This window comes from Phodopus roborovskii, unplaced genomic scaffold (genome assembly GCF_943737965.1).
Source record: "Phodopus roborovskii unplaced genomic scaffold, PHOROB, whole genome shotgun sequence".
Lineage (NCBI taxonomy): Eukaryota > Metazoa > Chordata > Mammalia > Rodentia > Cricetidae > Phodopus > Phodopus roborovskii.
In genome coordinates this window covers 10,124,539-10,144,134 of record NW_026126485.1, presented here as the reverse complement: position 1 = coordinate 10,144,134, position 19,596 = coordinate 10,124,539, and positions in this window count along the sequence as shown.

Genomic DNA, 19,596 nt, shown 5'->3' with positions numbered 1-19,596 from the left:
ATTGGCACACGACTGACTTGAGAGAAGTAATCTTCAATTAATGAAATTGTTAAAAGATTTTGGGGCTGGGGAAATGGTTCAATAAAGAAAGTGACCTGATTTTAGTATTCAGCATTTGCATAAAAGAAAGTGATATTACATGCCTGTAATCTGTACTGGGATAGCAGAGGCTGAAGGATGGATGCCTGTCAGTCTAGGTGAAATGGTGAGTTCCAGGTTTAGTGAGAGACTTGTTTCAAACAATGAGGTACCAAAAGAAAGAAATCATCTTGTGTTTTCCCTGATCTTCATATGTGTTTACCCACATGTGCACCAACACAGAAAGTGTTCTAAAATCATAACCACACTTCTGGCCAAGTAGAAAAAATATGTCTGAACAGAATTTGCTATAATCGGGTATACTGAAGGGTATAGGCTGTGTCCTCACACTTATAAATGATTAATGGTATTTAAGCCTGTATGATACATACAGCAAACTTCATAATTATTAAATAAATCACTGGGTACTCACTCTATGTGTATACATGGGTGGGTTGTAAGGAAAAAAAGAGAACAAGAAAGAAACAGGTGAGGGTCAGCTGCCTGACATCAAAGGTCAAAGTTCAGTCACATAGAGTGATGTTCCAGTGGACAGCTGAGAATCCTTGAAATACCAAAGTTCTAAAGCAGCACAAACTTGCCAGAGCACACACAGAATGCTCAAGAAATCAGCCCCATTTATCATTCTACACAATCAACACTCTCTCTAACTAACCTGAAACAGGACACCTGCTTGAAAATATGCAACAGAAGTCCAAGTCACAATCATAGGATGTGCCATCTGTTGCCATGTACCATGAACACCAACATGCTCTCTCCCAAATAAATGGGTCATTTTTGTGCTGATAAAGATGAAACAACTCTCAAGAAAATACATTAGTTTGAATTTTCTCTGAAATATCTTGATGCATCTATACATCCTGAAATTTGAATGCATGCACTGATATCTGACCATTAGAAAAAAGCAGACTCACAGATTTGTTTTGTTTTTTTAATTTTTGTGAAGTAGTCACCTTCTACATCAAGTATTGTTTCATGCAAAACATTAGCCAACTATCGTCTTGTTTTGTCAAATTTGCAAATTTGTAAAACTTTCTGAAATTCAGTCTTTCAGTTCACCATCATTAGCACAAGGAGCCTGCCACACTGAATGGACTATCACCATACCTAACTAGATGCATAAATTTAGGAGATGTGGGACATTGTGTCATATTATCCTTTTTTTTTTTCTATTTTAGATTCAAGCATGATGGCATTAACATGGATTTGAGACAGATTTATTATTCAACCTTATATCAGCTAATGATAATTACTTAGATAAACTGATTTTTATTGCTAAGTAACTCAATACTTACCAAATATTAGTCCTCAAAGGGTGACATACAACACATATTTATACATATACACATGAATTATGAATTCTCTTCACACACACACACACACACACACACACACACACACACACAATCCTCCTGAGCACTTATCCCAGATGAACTTAGTTCATAGGCTACAAAGACCATTGTGTCATTAAAACTCTGGTCTGATATGTAGCCAAGAGCAGGCCAGACAATTTTGAATATCCTTGAAGCCAAAATGTAATTCTAGAATATACAGTAATGTGCTGTTTCTGCCGCAGCCTGCTGACAGTTGTTTCATCTGCAATGTTGCTACAATGTGTTCCAAATGCTGAGAGGATTTAAGTAAATAGCATGTGCTTGTATATGAACCATGGCAAAAATTCATGTACTTAAAGGTTTTTTTGCTTGATGGTCATTTTTTTTTCCATTCTTGGACTTCATCAAGGATACACAGATTACACAGGATCTAGCAGTGTGTTGCTCCATCTATCTAAGCAAGTTCTCTGGAGAATCAAGTTGATATTAGCATGGCATCTCATGAAACGTATAGCAGGCACATAGAATTGTTATTGTAGATGTATTCCTCATATGTATTTATGCTCCCTCACGCTGGTTACAGACCACCCTGAGTAATAGAAAATGCCTTTGTGCCATTGTCCCTAATACCATCTGTCTCAAATGGTCACCTCTAAGATGTGACAGTTTTAGTTTTATTATAAGCATGACAGGAACACTCAGATGTATTTGTGAACACAGTTGGAAGCATGTGGTGCTTGTGAACCTGACCCATAGGCTGTTTGGAAATAAGATATTTCAGATGACCTTAAGGTTCTTAGGATGAGAAGAAAGGGAAATTCTCTATTTTAAGCTACCCAGCTATGCAAACACCACATGGGCACAAGTTACATATACAAAATCCAGACAACCATCAGACCTGGCCACTCATGACCACCATCATTTCCCTCATAGTCAATAAATATAAAGGTGATTCAACTTGGTTTATCAGAATTGAGATTAAAGGCAGTGCTTTCGCTCCATTCAAAAGTCAACATATGATTAATATATTACAGTATATAGATGGCATATAACATTTATAATCTGTTAGAAAATGGACTATATAGTACAATGTCAAGAATCTTCTATGTGTTTTAATATCCTCATTAGCAAATTGCAAAATTTTAGAAGTTAACTTTTGTTCTCCTAATAGAATTCTTTTGTTTTCTCAGTCACATCATTTGTTGCTCAGATTATCTCAAAATCACTAATCTTCTCTAATATTAATATTTAAGACATTAATGAATAAAATAACATTTGAAAACCTGGGCTTCCTGTGAAACTAAGGGGTTTTAAATTCAATGTCCGAAATCCAAAAAGGGGGTTTGGGTGGCATGGGATGGAGGGAGAGAGAGGAAACTTGGATTAAAATGTAAACTAAGAAAACATAATAAAATTTTAAAAAAAGAAAGAAAACAACCTGTCATTATAGCAAGTGCCTATAATCTCAGTACTAGGAAGAACCAGGCAGTAGGATCTCAGGGACTCATTAGCCAACATATTGAACCAACAAATTTGTGTGTGGCAGATTTAGTGAGAGACTGTTTTTTCAAAAAATTAAGGTTAAAACTGATTAGAAAAGACACTTGACATAAAATTTCAGGGCTCCATAAATACATCCATGTATGAGCACACACAAACACACACACACACACACACACACACGCATGCACGCACACATGTGTGCGTAGAAAGAGAGGGGGAGAGAGAGAGAGAGAGAGAGGACAATCATTCAAACTCATTTAATGGTGTCTTGATTTAAATAATTTTCTGATTTTTATTAAATGATAAACAAACAATCATTATTTATACCCCCAAAACCCAGTATTCAGAAGATGGCTATGCATGTAACTGCTTCTCATTTCTCCTATGTATTCTTCTCACTTACAAGTCTTACAAGAAAGATCACACTGTCCTGATTGAGCCTGCAATAACCTGCACAACCATGCCTCTACTCAGACACAGTCAGCCATCTCTATACAGCACATTAATTATAATTGTTTACTTCTTTGTTGATATGGAGGTTTCTGACTCTTTATATTAAACCCTGGGCTATGAAACTTCTTGGTGTGATTAAAATGGCAAAGCAAACTCTAAATTATATTCCTTAATAACGAATCATGGAGAGTTCCCAAACTGCATAATTAGGAATATATGTGAGGAAATTGACTGTCATGTGAGCTAAACTTTTGAATTCATGTTTTATTCCTAATAAGGTTATCGCTAGCTACTTCACACATATCACTTGGATGAAACTACTTCAGAAGCTATTGGGATATTCAGGAAGGCAGCTTACTCCAGCTTGGATAGCAGCTTCACGTCAGCAGGCTGTACTATGCCCCCTTGATAATGCCAGGCTGGCATCTTTCCCTAGTCATATTTAAGCTTTATAAAGACAGTGGACTTTTGAATAATGTCTGTCTTCTGCTAAAGTTGAGGTTTATTGTATAATGGGAACTAATTATTCTTATATACACATCTTCAACTATTATCATAGGTGAGCTCCCTTCTTTATGCCTATTATTTTACTTCCTGAGCAATGACATGAAACCCTAAGGTTGTCTCTCCTGTGGACTGTAGCAGCTGCTGTTCTAGTACACTGTTCTTGTCCCAATGCACTGCTGCTAAGCTTTAATGGATGGAAAAGAAGATAATTTAACTTTTTAATCTCCTCTTGTAATAGCTTGAAATATGGATAGAAGAATGATACAAATAAAAAGAAAATAGAGATAACAAGTTAATTATAAAACCCAGGTGGCTGGAAAAGCACAGTTCACAATGCAATTCTTCAAGCTTTCAATGTTGTTACTTTCAGACTAAATTTTAGATTGTGGATTGTGTTTATGGTAATAATTAGCAACTGATGATTTGGTTCATGGCTGCACATCCCAGAGAGAGAGATGTGTATGTTTTCATGGAGATGATTTGATAAATGACATTGGTTCTTTGTCTTCTCAGTTTTGTTCACATTTGTATGTTTGTTTGCTATGAGTCAAATAAATGGCACTAAGTTAAGTAGCTGTTAGTACACATTTTAAGAGCCTTTGAAAAATATAGTTGGATATGAATGCTCCTAGAAGAGCTGCTTACTAACCGCCTTGATGTTCAGCTTGGCGCTCTTAAGGATGAGTAAAAGTGTTTGCATTGGAAAGACAGTGGCGGTCTACTTTATGGAGTCATCTTCTAGTGAGTATTAGGTTTTCAGCCCTTTTTATCTCTTTTTCTCTTACATTGACCAGTTTTGTTCTCCTACCAACTTCAAATTGTGTTGCCGATGGCCCACAGCAATGAGGCCAATCAACTAGGAGCTGAATTCTTAAAAAATAAGCCAAATAAACCCTTTCCCTTTACAATTTGATAATCTGTTATTTGTTACAGTGATAGAAAAATAATTAACAAGGGAGATTTACATTAGCTTATTGGTTTGCCCTGGCTTTATTTATTAAATTTTGATTATACTGGTGAAGAAATCATGAAATACTAATGAGTTCTCTGTAAATATAAATCCAACATAAATTAATAATCCCATTTGCCAGTGATATCCATGGTTGACATAATAATATATTCATGTAAGAGATGAAAATGAATCTAATTAGAAATACATAAACTTAGGAGAAATTGTAAAATCAATAATAAATAGCTACAAATATTTAAAGGTCTACCTAGCTGTCTGTAATGTACTTTCAAAATGAGTATGCTGTCATGGATACCCAAGATATTATTATGCTCAGATAAGAGTTAATAATGGCAGGCAAATATAGAATTGAAAGAAAGAAAGAATTGGGTATATTTTCACTCCTCATTGAAAGGTTGTATATGTTTATGCAACACTTTTTAATCTATGTAGTTGTAGAAGAGGGAGACACCCTCATTTAGATTAGTCGATTTACATGAAATAATACGTTTAAAATGTTTATGTATTAACTAACTTGAAATAAACAATGTAGGTATTTTGTTGTGCTATTTTGGAGACTCTAGATTTTTCTCACTTGGATCAGGAAGGAAAACTAAAAGAACATCTACATCAGCATAGGAGAGTGGATTAAAAATTGGCCATAATTGAAAAGGCAAGCAGAGTTTGGCATGAACTATCACAGCAGCTTATACCCAACAATGCCCAGGGTCTTGGCAACATTAACCATGTGAAAACATGCCAGGAGAATTATGGGCCTTGACTTCTTAAAATAACAGGATTCTGTTTAATAGATTGTTCTGCACAGTTCATCAGACAATGGCCACAGGCTGTCTTCAGTGGTTAGTGTTCAGACCACAAAATAAATTGAGGATGCAACTAACATGAATAAGAACCTTCAAGAGTGAATCACTGAAAAGAAACAAATGCTGGAGATAGTGAAAGGTTTTAAGATACAACCAGGCACCAACTTCTAAGATTACTGCTTGATAGCCACAGTACAGAAACCAACTGGCAGCTCTTAGAATAGTACTTTTGTTTTTGTTTTATTTTATATTGTACAATATTGGGGATCAAATCCAGGTCTCATATGCACTCTTATCACTGAACTGGGATTTCTTCTTAGGATTCAGTGTAAAACTGCTGCACATTGCCCTATTTTGGCACATTGCAAGGTATTGTAAAAACAGGGAAGTAGTGGTGCATTAAAATGAACAAAGATAAACAAGTGAGTCAACCAGGCACAGGATGTCAGAGGCCGGATGTCTACATCACTGTTTGAAAGCTGTCAACACATACCTCAGTTAAGACTGAAGCTGCCTGGGCTTCACAGGCCCTCAAGGGCAGCTGCTGCCTGAGCTGATGGTTGTAGAGGAGGGGAAAACAAGCCCCATTCATTCATTTTTATCTGAAGACAATAACGGTAACCAGCACTCTTAGAATGAATCAGAGAGCACAGCTAGAGAGAGGATGGGGACAGGAAAAAATGGTTTTAGACAATACTCTTAAGAAGACGTGATACAATTCTCTAGGGAGTCCCTCATGTTGTGTTGAATGGACAACAAGGAGGTGCATAGTCTCTCAGTCAGGGAAGCTCAACTCTATTTCATGAATTTTCTCTGTATTCTCGAGAGTGTGTTATGCTTTCTGTATGCATTTTATATATATTTCAAAATATGGTACTATCATGATTTTCTTATTAGGACAATGCTACAAGTTGTTTTCTACCAGCCTGGTCCCACTACCACGCCAGCCCCAAACAACACACAGCAATGCTATATTAGATACAAAGCTGTTGGCCTGTTGCTAGCTTACTGGCTATCTCTGGCTTAAATTTTAACCCATTTCTATTGATCTAAGTGTTTCCACGTGGTCATAACTTACTAGAGAGAGAATCTGGAGGTCTGCTCTCTTGGTCCTATGTAAGGAGTAAAGTTTTCCCACTTGCCACCTGGTCTTTTCCTGCCACTGCACCAGCCCCAATTAATACACCGAGAATCTGTATTTGATATTATGCTGTTGGCCAGTTACTTGTTTCTTATCGGCTAGCTCTGTCTTAAGTATTAACACATTTCTATGTATTTCCACATTGTCTTACTGAGAGCAGAGGAATGGCAGTTCTGTTCTCTCTAGACTCTCCATCTTGACTCCTCCTTCCTCTTTCCTCCTGGTCTTCTAGTCCCTCCTATCTTCCTTTCCTATTGGCCAACAGTGCTTTATTCATTAACCAGTATGAGAAACATACATCATCTCCTCTTTTCTGTCTAAATAAAGAGAAGGGTTTTAACCTTAGCATAGCAAAATATATCACACAACAGTTATCAAGTAAGAATCACAGTTAACAATATTTAGTCCATTAACATTTAGCAAGATTTAAGAAAATATTCCATGTTCTATCTTTATGAGTCTAAAGTCTTAAATGTAACTTATCTGAAATCCTAACAAGGAAAATTATAACCATAACTATCTGTCTTCAACTCCTTCAAAGACCACAGAAGGATAGTATATAAACTCTAGAAATGACAGAGACAACTCACTGCGTGGTCATTCACCAGAAGTTCTTCTGTAATGTTCCATCTTCAGCCCATATGCCATAGTGTGTCTGGCAGACTCTTCAGCAAAGCCGGAAACTTTAAACCGTCTTCTTGTGTTGGCAGCTTTTCAATCACTTTTCTCTGTGTCCTGAAGACTGTCTGCCAGACTCTTCCATGAAGCAGGAACTCCTTAGTAATGTCCATCTTGAATCAGCAGTCACTTTTCTTTGGGTCCTGCATGTCCAGTTTATACAGCATAAAGTCAAATAGTCCATACAAGAGCAGTATCTTGTCCAAATGACTTGTCTTTCCATATTACAATTAAACTTCATAACACGTTTCTTTAATGCCCATCTTACTTTCTCCTTTCTGGTGCAGGTGGTGTTGCCAGGAGCATTTATGTACCACTCTCAAGAAAAACCCTAAACCATTTTAAATGCCATATTCTGTAGGTCTTTGAGAGGTTTGAATAATGCCTATTTATCTCAAATACATTTTTTGTATATCTTGAAAAACTAACTTATCTCTAAGCTTTGACTATCATAGGTAATTACCTATAATCTGTATTAAATTATACATTACATTTCTAAATGAGCTATGCAAACATAATATCTAAACAAAAGGGGAAATATACATATTACAAAATTAACCTTAAATTGTATCAATAAATGAAAAGCCATTCCAAAACAAATAATACCATAATTATTTATACCATCTATACCATAATACCATTTTTACCTTTAAAAAGATTTGACTGTGATCATTAACCTTTTATAACCAACCCCATTAAAATGAAAACAAACATTTATAAACAATATTTGGGAATTAGGGCGTCGTTCTTTCCAAACTAATTCCTGCTGATAGAGGGCGCTGTCATGGGGATCCTAAGAAGATGCAGAAATCCTGGCTGTAGTCTGCAAGGCTGCCTTGTTCAAGCTGTTTTGAATGTTGGATCACAAGGAACGCTGTTTCAGGGGGTTTGGCTTGCTCAAACCATGTTAGTCCGGAAGGAATCCACAGCTTTTCATTTTCTGTGGAAATAAAAATAGAAATCCTTTTCCCCAGTAACTTGCCCTTAGACTTAAATTTTGGAATCAAAGCATTTTAAAACATATAAGTTGAATGAAGCCAGCAGTATTTCCTTTAACAGTTGTTTCCTCAGCAGTCAAATGATATAAAGATAACAGAACAGCATATAGTATCCATATTCTTTTTGTGCTTCCCATCTTTATGTAGCCTTTTTATTACTCTGTTTTTTTCTACTTCTATTTTTTTTTTTTTTTTGAGACAGGGTTTCTCTGAGAACTCTTATCTGTCCTTAACTTTTAACCCATTTCTATTGACCTAACTGTATCCACGTGGTCATAACTTACCAAAGAGAGGATCTGGAGGTCTGCTCTCTTGGTCCTACATGTCGAATCTCCTCCTACCTCTTCTTGAATCTTCCTTATCTCCTAGCCTTACCTATCTTGTTTTCCTATTGTCTGACAGGGCTTTAGTCATTAACCAATATGAGAAACATATTTAAAGAATGACATTTCCCATCAGGGCAACTCATTTGTGGCTTTGAAAGGCTGATTACCCAGCAGATCTGAAGTCAAGTAAAACATAGAGATTATTTTTGAACCTACATGTAGCAAGAAGTTGGGATGGCCAGCTACCTGGTATTTGCACCAAGAGCCTGAGGTTTAGAAAGTCCATTAGTTAGTTCCAAGGAACAGGACAAAAGGGCTTCAAATCTTTTGACTTCCATCTGTGCCATCACACCTTTGTCTTACGTTCATATCATTATTATTTTTCTTTACATTTCTATTTCTGAGCAAATATAATGATCCATGGTAGAAAATTTTTGTGTCATATTAAAATGCACACATTCATGCTTTTTGCACATTTAATCTAGCATTCATCCTTAAAAAACTAGTATAAGGTAGGAAGAATCACATCATTTGCAACAAGCAAGTAGTTTATTTGCATAATGTGACAAAGGAAACTTACTGATATATATTTAATAGTGAATACTTCTAAGTAAAAATATGTAATTTTATAGTGAAACTTCTATGAAAGTAAACTTGTCATCTATTCAGAGGCTGCCATTAGACTTATGAATCATATGATAAGGACACAAATGTCAGCAGTACAATCTGTCACTGTTTAATGAGACAATTTATTGCCTTATGTCCACACCCACAAATAGGAAGAAAAAATATAGCTTGCATTGTCCTAAATGCCCATTAGGATATTACCAGACACATCCAAAACAGACATGTTCCAAACATTTATTTACTTTTAAAATAGACAAAACTACTAAAACTAAAAGTGAAAGCAGGTGAGGTTTCAGAAGTTGTGATATTCTCCCTGGTTTCTAATTTTAACCTGTGCCAAAACATAGCAAAAAACATGGTGAGGGTGGTTCACATCCAGAGGAAAAGACAATAACATCTGTGAAAACACAAAAGCACAATGAAATTGTGTTTCCACCCCATGGAAAAAGTAAGGCATTGATTCATTCTCAAGCTGGAATGTATTTCACAAATAAAATAAATTTGTCCTTGTTTTTGACAAGATTTTATTATGAGAAAAACACAAGCCAACAAAAAATGCATTTTTATTAGCCATATGAAAATTCATTGAAACACCATAAGACATGTTAGGCAAAATGCCACAACATCTAATGAAAACAGTTCTCTTGGAAATTTGTCCACTTTGACTGAGGCCAGCAAAACTAAGTATGTTGAACTCTGTCTCTAGGTAATTTAGCATGTTAACAACTTGTACATAATTTGGGAGTCTTGTAGGAAATGCGTTTCCTTTATTACTATGGAGAAAAATCAACACATGTATAAGTAATTTGGTATTGTTTCTATCATAGCTTCTTGTGTATGTGAATGTGAAATTGCATATATATGTGTGTGTGTGTGTGTGTGTGTGTGTGTGTGTATGTGTATGTGTATCTGAGTTAACTGTGTGTATGTATGAGCATTCATGCACGTGTGTGTGTGTGTGTGTGTGTCTGTGTGTAGCAAAGAAGCTGATGTTTTCCATATTATACTACTGCTTTCCATGTTATGTTTGACACAGGCTTTCTAATTGAACCTAAAGCTCATCCATTGGCTAGACGGAACAATGAACTCCATATCTGCTTGTCTGCCCCCATAATGCTGTAGCAGGCAAATACCCACATCACCATGCCATTCATTTTACATGGGTCTAGGTACCAAAACAAAGTTCTTGTTTAATATAGAATATAGTTGTCTGATGATCCATCTCCCTATCCCTCTGTCACTATTTCTTAATGACAAGTAGTTTTATTTTTCAAAGCAAAGGAAACATTTTGGTTTGATTCTTTTTTATTTAATTTATTATTTTACATGTCGATCCCAGTTCTTCCTCCCTCCCTCTATCCCTCCCTCCATCCCTTCCCCCATACCTCCCTCCATCCCTCACTTTTACCCTCTCTACCCCCACACATGCATCCTAACCACCCTCCCCTCCCAACCACCCACCCTAATTCCATTGTTCAGTTGATATATATGGGTGGCCTGTTCATTTCTGAATGAAAATGGAGGAGGAATGGGGTTAGGGGAGGTGGACAGGGATGGGCTGGGAAGAGTAAAAGGAGGAAAAACTTCAGTTGGGATTCAATATATGAGAGATTATATTTTTAAAAAAAAAAATCTGAAGACAAGAGGAAGAGTTCTTCCTGAACAATATAAATGTACATAGCATCTTCATTTACAGAACCAGAACAATTATGAATTTCAAAGTTTTACTATGTATTTAGCTTTTGATGTATCATAGAAATTCAGGAGAAAATGGTATTTATTTCGAGTTTGACTCAACATATTATTCTCTTTTTTTATTAAACTATGTAAAAATAATATTGAAAATTGGAAAAACTTTGGCTTATCACATCTTGGGTAAGAACATGAAATAATCCTAAGAAGTAATGAAGTTATAATATGGAATAGGTAAATGGAAAGTAAAGTCACAGAGTCTGGTGATAAATGCTACACTCTAGATACCATGTTGTCTTTCCACAGTGGGCTCCGTACTTTTGGAAATACTAAGTCAAACCTGGCTGTCAATTATCAATGCTGCCTGACTGATTGTTCCAAGTGGCTGTGATGAAAGCTGGCAATGTAGACAAGGCCTGGTGGACATGTCTGTAAGGAAACTATAAGCAAGAGGAGTCTCAGATGAGTGGAGAGGCTCTGCCAAAGGGTAATAGGTAGAAGCAAACTATTCTACTGCTCTGTTTCATATCCTTGAAGTTCCACTGTCTCGTACTTCCCTGCCCTTAATGGTTTTTTCAGTTGACTTCTCTTCACTGATACCAGAAAGATACCACTATACACTCAGGCAGCTCTGCTAACCTGTTTCCTCACTATGACTTGAAAATGCTAAATGTACTTTGTTGCCATTGACACCATATTCCCCAAACAGGTTGGTTTGTGTAATTGTTGACACATTTAAATGGAGAAACTAATTGATGCCATCTGCCAGTGACAATCAACAATGTAATGAATGTCTTCTTGCAAGATGGAGTTTAAGAACCACCACACAGACTAGAGTGAAAGGGCTCTGTTTGTATTGGTGTATAAATAGTTACAGAGGGAGTTCTGGGCAATTGTTCTTTACCTAGAAAGTTTTGTCAATGATTGGTAATTATACAATGCATTGACAGTTTTGGCTTTATGAGCTCTGAGTGATGACTGTTTGGTTGTAATTTGCTAAATATTCTTATAACCAAGCTAATTAAGTAGTACTAAGTAGTTATCTCTGAATAATCAATTTAGAGTTGTTTGATTATTACAATTTATCTAAATAACTAATTGTAAATACTTTAAGTGTTTCCATACTGGAACTCTCAATGTAAAATCAAGGAAAGAGTTCATACTGAAACAATACAATATTTGCATGAAGTATCTGGATCTTGAACTATGATATTAATGCCAATAATCAAATATACATAAATATTCTCTTTATTACTTTCTTCTATCTATGCATTTAATCATTATTGATGTTTCTCTGAACTATATTATGTTCATCTTTTCATTGCTACATAGGTAGAGAAGGGTTATTCCTTGATGTACAGGAAGACATTTTTCTTTGCTGTTAACTCTGACAAAGCTTCTCTCTTTTCTTTCTTTATACCTCCCTTTATTTTTTGTCTCAAGATTAGAGGGTTTATGTCTCAAATGAAGCTGAAGCCTACCTATTCTATAGAAAGTTCACCAGCATCTTTTCAAATAAATCAAAGTGGATATGAAAAATGCCCTTAAATTTTATCGGAACAAATTTTTGTAATAGCATTATCATAATAATAATGTTTACTTACTTATTTATTTATAATATTATTTATAATAATAAATGGGCAGTTAGGTGAGAGCCACTGAAGAGCTTCCAGGGTTGATGAACAGGTCTCCTACCCCGAAGGACATAGAGCTCATCATTTAATTTAGTCCCTCTCTGCTTCAGAGCGCATGTAGCTATAATTTTAGCTTCAAAGGAACCCAGAGTCCCAGAGCTGTGACCTCAAGCAGTATTACATCTCTGATGACCTACAGGGCTTTGAGCTCCACTGTGATTTTCTGTGAATAAGGGGAAGTGGTATGTTAGAGGAATCATGGCCAAGATTTGCCAGAGAGAATTGCTGTCTGCCACTTTTGCAGGGAGACTGAGGTGAGAGGATATGTGTGTCCTCCACTTAAACTTGGCTCTTGGCTCTATTAATTTTTGTTCCTTATGATAAATGAATACTTAGTATATCTATAAAATTTAAGACTGACTGCTGACATTTTAGCTAGTTGTTCACTTGTCATTCCAACATCCTCTGAAATAGTGTAGAAAAATCTAAGTGTTTAATGGCATAGAAAATAAAGAAAGTTGAACTCAATGTCCAATAAAATTCTACTATAGCACTCTGGTCTATTGTGAGTATCTAGTCACCTTGGAACATAGTCACTTAAACATAGTTAATTCAAATATACATTAAGAGTACAAATAAAAGGTACGTTCTTCCCTCTGCTTTCTCATTGTATCATAACAAGGCTATGGATGTATAAAAAAGAGAAAAGACAAAGATTCTGCAGCTCTGGGATTAGAAGTGACAATCAATCACAGGTTTTCTATTTAATTCTTGTAAAATTATCTACTATGTTTTTGCATGGTTTGACTAATTGTTTGTGCCTTATATTTATATGACAAAAGGGAAGACAGTGATAGTATGAAAGTTTTAGAAGCAGTAACTATTTATTTTCCATATAATAACAAAAATTAATGTGTAAGCTTTATGATGCTTATGGTTATATGTGCTGTAGATTTAGATTATCAGGACATTTTTCAACAATAATGAGCTATCTTGGGGATAATGAACTAGAAGTCAGCAGTAAGATTTCATTTTGTGGGAATGTTTCACTATTTTGATTAGAAGTAAAGTTATAGAGAACATTAAGAATTTAAAAAGAGATCAGGGGCAATATTCCACTATGCCAATTTTGATATAAAATTTATTTTGAAATATGTATTCTTAGCTACATTATATTACAATTTATATTTAGTCTTGACACTATAATTGTGATAGCTTTGTTTTTATTTAGAAATATTTATTTGTGTGTGTGTGTGTGTGTGTGTGTGCATGTGCATGAGTTTATACATACATTGTACATTCATGTATTCATGGAGGCCAGCAGAGAAAGTCGAGGTCTATCAAGCTAGAGTTACAGGGGTTGTGATCTGTTGCTCTGGATGCTAGTAATTGTACCCCAGTCTTCTTCCAGTATAAAAAAAAATGTTCTTAAATGCTGAGCTATGTCTCCATTCTGATACTTTTTTCTTTTTCTTTCTTTTTTTTTTTTTTTTTTTTTTTTTTTTGACTTATTAAGATATTGGATTGGTCTCGATCTCCTGGTTCTTCTGCTTTTACCTTCTGTATATTTAAGCCTACATCTATGCCAAAGAGCTACATATTACCAATGACAATGACATACTTTCATCTATAAGGCATATTTTCTTATGCCAAAGAGGTAAAGTTCATCTGTGAAAGCAAGGGCATATGGAGCAATAGTGGGTGATGAGCAGTCCCTCACAGAAGCAGGAAGGGACAAGTCCCCAGGAGCACACTGGAAGTGGGGGGCAGTGAATGGAAAGAGAAGTAGGAGAAAGAGAAGGGGAGGAAAGGAAAACACATGCAACTAAGAAGAATGAGTCCAGGTAGGCATAGAAGACTGGAGAGAGAGAGACAGACAGACAGAAAGACAGACAGACACACAGAGAAAGAAGATAAAAAAGGAGACAATATTGGTTTGAAGAGAAAATTGAACACAAAGAAAGGTGTAGAGAACTACAAGACTGCTGTCAACTAACAATTTGAGCATCCATGGAAAGGCTACCATAAATGCCCTTCCAGGATAGTGATATCAACAACTAACTTATCCATGGAGCCCTCATCTCATACCTGTTGGAAACAGAAGCAAACAGAACTAAACACTGAGTCAAACTAGAACCCAGATGCAGTTGTAGAGTACAAGACCAGGCTGCAGAAACACATAGAAACAGCTGACCTGAACAAGGAGGAGCTAACGGGCCCCCAGACTGATAGCTGGGAAGCCATCATGGGACTGACTCAGGCCCCCCTGAATATGGGTCTCAGCCAGAAGGACTGAGCATTCTAAGGGACCTCAGACAGTGGAATCAGGATGTATCCCTGGTGCTCAAAAGACCTTGCAGACACATCCCCCTTGGAGGGATACTGCTTTAACCTAAAGACAGGAGTGGGGGCCTAGGCCTTACTCCAAATGACTTGACCAATTTTGGTAATTCTTCCGGGAAAGTCTCACCCTCCCTGTGGAGTGGGTAGGGAATAGGATGGGAGGGGAGTCTTGGGCATGGAAGGATGGGAGGGAGAGGGAACTGGGATCAATATGTAAAATAAGAAAGAATAACAATTTTAAAAAATGGAAAGAAATGGCCATACAAAACATTGTGAGGCCAAATAACTCTCCAACTACCATTGACTTTATTGATGTCTGCTGTGTATTACTAGGCATGTGGCCTACCCTTAAGTATGGTTTGTATATGCAATAAGATGCTGTTGGAGAAAACAAACTTTTTCTTTGAGAGTGGCTGTCAGTTGGATTTAGCTTCTAGGTTAGAGAAGAGAGTTGTGTCTGCTTCCCATCTCAGAGCTAGGACCCTGTCTGTATTAGTCCTGTGCTGACATCTATGCATACTGCCACAGTCTTCATGAGTTCATATGTATGTCAGTTCTGTTGTATCTACAAAGCCTTAATTCCTTGGTGTCTTTCATCCCCACTGCCTATTTCAATCTTTCTGCCTCCCTTCTGAAGAATTCCGAATGGATTTGATTGGAATATCCCATTTAGTATTAAATGTTCCAAGACATCTCACTCTGCATATTGTCCAGTTGTATGTCTCTGTATTTGTTTCTATATACTACATGAGGAAGCATTTCTGATGATGACTGAGAAAGACAACAATCTATAAGTGTATCAGAGTATCATTTGCAATCATTACATTGCTATGATCACTTAATAGAACAGTTAGCAATTGGTTTTCTCCTAAATTCATAACCTATCTAATCTCAGCTTCTTCTTCATCTAGCCAGTACCAGACATGGTTTCTATCTCATGGAGTGAGTCTTAATTTCCAGAAAATATGTATTCTCCCAACTTTTGTGCCACTATTGATCCAGGGTATCTTATAGGAAGGTAGACAATGTAGATAACATGATTTATAGCTGTGTTGGTGTTTATCATTCTTCTCTGGTAATATGCAGAGTACCTTCTGATACCATTAATATTAGTAAGTAGAGGTGAAGCCTCTCTGCAGGCAGCAACTAGACTTCTCTGTGGTCAGTATCCTATATAGGTGTTGTCTTCAACAATATAGTCTTGGCAGTAGTCTGGTGTAACTGGGGATTTCTCTAGGGCCCCATTGTCCAACAACTCAATTAGATGAAACCCATTACTGGCACTGGAGATTTCATTTGGTGGAAAGAGCTGTCTAGTTGGGGCTTTGTCTCACCCATTGTTTGGTGATTCCAATGTAGTTTTTTTTTTAACATATGTATACATTTTAAGAAGTTTCTAATGTATTAAGTTCCATACAGCCTTTCAAATGGCCCTTAGTTTTAGCTGTTACTCCGTATATTCCCTCTGTTATTTGCCTATTTATTTTCCCTCTACATTTGGTCATCTTGTTCCAGTCCCCTCCAAGTCCATCTATAACTGTCTATTTTATTTACACCTTCTATAGTGATCCTTTACTCCCCCAATGCCCTCATTCTATACCTAGTCTATATGCTTATCACAGACTTAGCAGCTAGCAAATACATTCTATATTAAAATTCCTAATAACAACATTTGGGCAATTTTCAATATATTTTATCCATAACATTTCTTAAATAGTTGAGATGATTAAAAATCATATTGTAAAATAGTGCATTTTGGTGTTATAATTATTTTTCTGAACCATTAGATTTTTTTTCAATGTTAAAACATGGGTAAATAATTCCTCTAATGAAGTAACCTATGCCAATGAATACCATCACTTGAGTCATTTTAAAAACTCCCAATATAGCTGAACTTTGCAAGATTTTCCCTTAACATCCTCAAGTGTTTTGAGATGACAATTTTGAAGAGAATTTTCCAACGTGTTTGTCAAATATTAGCTTTTCTATATATCCAAATATGAATTATCTTCACTAAAGAGGAGTGCCATAAATGTTAATGTTTCCTAAAATGTCTTTCCTGTTATTAAAATATTAAAAGTATTTTATGTAGATATATGTAATGCTTTACAAAGAAAAAGAGGCTATCGTATTAAGAGGGAGTAGTGAGGCATGGGAGAGATTGGCAGGAAAAAAGGACGGCAGAGTAATGTAATTCCATTAAGCGAGTGAAAGTATAGAATTGCATTTTGGTTTTAATTTTTCCCTATTTTGTAACTACCAAGAGAACAAGGAACAGAGAGCATGAAAATGTCTCTGATGCTGCAAGACAACATCTGGGGATATCGAGACAACATCTTGAGTTTCATAGCTAATGATCTTTCATTCCTTCATATGTATTGAAGTTTGGTTTGATAATGGAATTTGTTGTTTGTCTTACTCATCTCTTTTGTTTCTGTTTAGGCATCTGTTAAGCTCTGATATTATGGAAATAAAAAGATGGCCATTTGTGTTATGTTGGAGCTCTACTGTGTGGGGGATATTGAACAATGACCTTTTTGTTATTCCTTCTTTCACTCATTTTCCTTTGCCTGTCTTTATGGGACATTTTCTTTTAGGTCCCATTTATATTACTCTTTAATATTCTTAATTTAGGATTCCATTAAAATACAAAGTTTCTTTACCACCAAACACAAAGCAAAGCAAAATATGCAAAGTGAAAGACTATCCATGATTAAGGAAAAAATACTTACAAGAAACATATAATAATACCTATTGTCTAAAATATAAGAAATGAATGCAACTCATACAAGCAAACTACTATGACCTTAAAAGGGGGAAAATAACTGACATTCTTGGACATTACACTAATGGCAAGGTCATTGCTTAAAGAATGCTCAAAACATCTAACCATAAAAGGTGTGTAAGTTAATACAGTGACATGTCACTTCAAGCTCATTAAAATAGCTATTAAAAATGGATGAGAGTTGGGCACAGTGGTACATACCTGTAATCCATGCACCTATAAGACAGAATTAAAAGCAGTAGAATTACAAATTTGAGAAAAATCTGGACTATGTTCAAGTTCCATGGACCTGTGCAGCATGGACCTGTGCAATGGTGGGAGCATTATAGACCTGTGTGATGCTCACAAAGTAGTCAGACTGTTCTTGAGGTGATGGCTTAACTGGTGATTTGAATTCTCTCAGTTGGGGTGAATATGTATCAAATATTTTTCTGTCTCTTTTATACTTATTCTAAATGTAACTTGCTAGAAAAAATATAATTTTTAAGATCAATAATAGTAAACTATGGTTTAAAACTATATTTTCAGAGCTTTTATCAAGAATGTGTTTTTTACATGAATGTTCTATTCATCTCCTCCCTAAAAACTTCCAAGGAAAAGTCACATCACATTTTATGTCTGGAACTGATTTGGAGTTAAATATAAGGTTAAAGCTCATATCTTAGTGTAGCTAATTATTTGTTCTTTCTAATAACAGAAAACCATTATTATCCTAATTGAGGAACACAATAAATCCTCAAGTGGTATCTGGTGACTCCCAGTCATTTACAAACAAAAGTATGTGTTAGGAAAATGCATGGCCAAATAAATGCAGTTAGCTCTGCTTTCCCTGGAAGAAAGCAAAGCAGAGAGAGAGAGAGTGGCTGGGTTCAGTTCAAAGTTGTCAAAAAAACTAGTTAATTTTCATGGGCAAAAGTTATAATGTTCTGGGGTAAAAGTAGAATCATTCTGATAATAAAGAAATAAAATGACTTATGCGAGCAAAAATATTTAAAAATGTAATATGCTAAGTCTTTTATGGAGTGTTTCAAAAATACAAGAAGCAAGAAAAGAGTAAATGAGTCCTGTGTGTGTATGTGTAAGCCAGAGACTTACTCTGGTGTCTCTCACTATAGCTACATTTCCCCCTTTTATTTTGAGACAGAGTGTCTCACTGAACAGAAAACATATTGATTTGCCTAAGCTGGAGACACTTGTCTCCAGCCCTTCTCTGCTATGCTTTGCATAGGTGTTAGGGGTCTGAATTCAGGTTCTTGTGCTTACATAGCAGGTCCTACTGACTGAACCATCTCCCCAGCCCAGAAATCATTACCATTTATCCTTTCTTTTAATGCATGTCCTAAGTCCACTTCCTTCTCCCTTCACATTTTATATTTGTATCTGGCTTTTTATCCTCCCAGTGTACACTGTTATGTGTTGTGGAATAAAGCAGTCCATTTCACCATGGTTTATCTGCTAATATCGTGTTATTTTCTTTTGTGTTTGTCCAACACACTGTGAATGGTTCTTGAACTGTGTCTTAAGGGAAATGTTAAGACTGAGACACTTGATGGAGTTCATCCAAAGGCTGCATATTTTGGTATGTTCTGAAACATCGAGATGCTTCTATGACATTTAGATTATCCTAAATGACTTTACATAGTTTGTTGATCCAGGATTCAATAAACTATCAGCTGAAATATAATATTTATGTCTTTCAAATA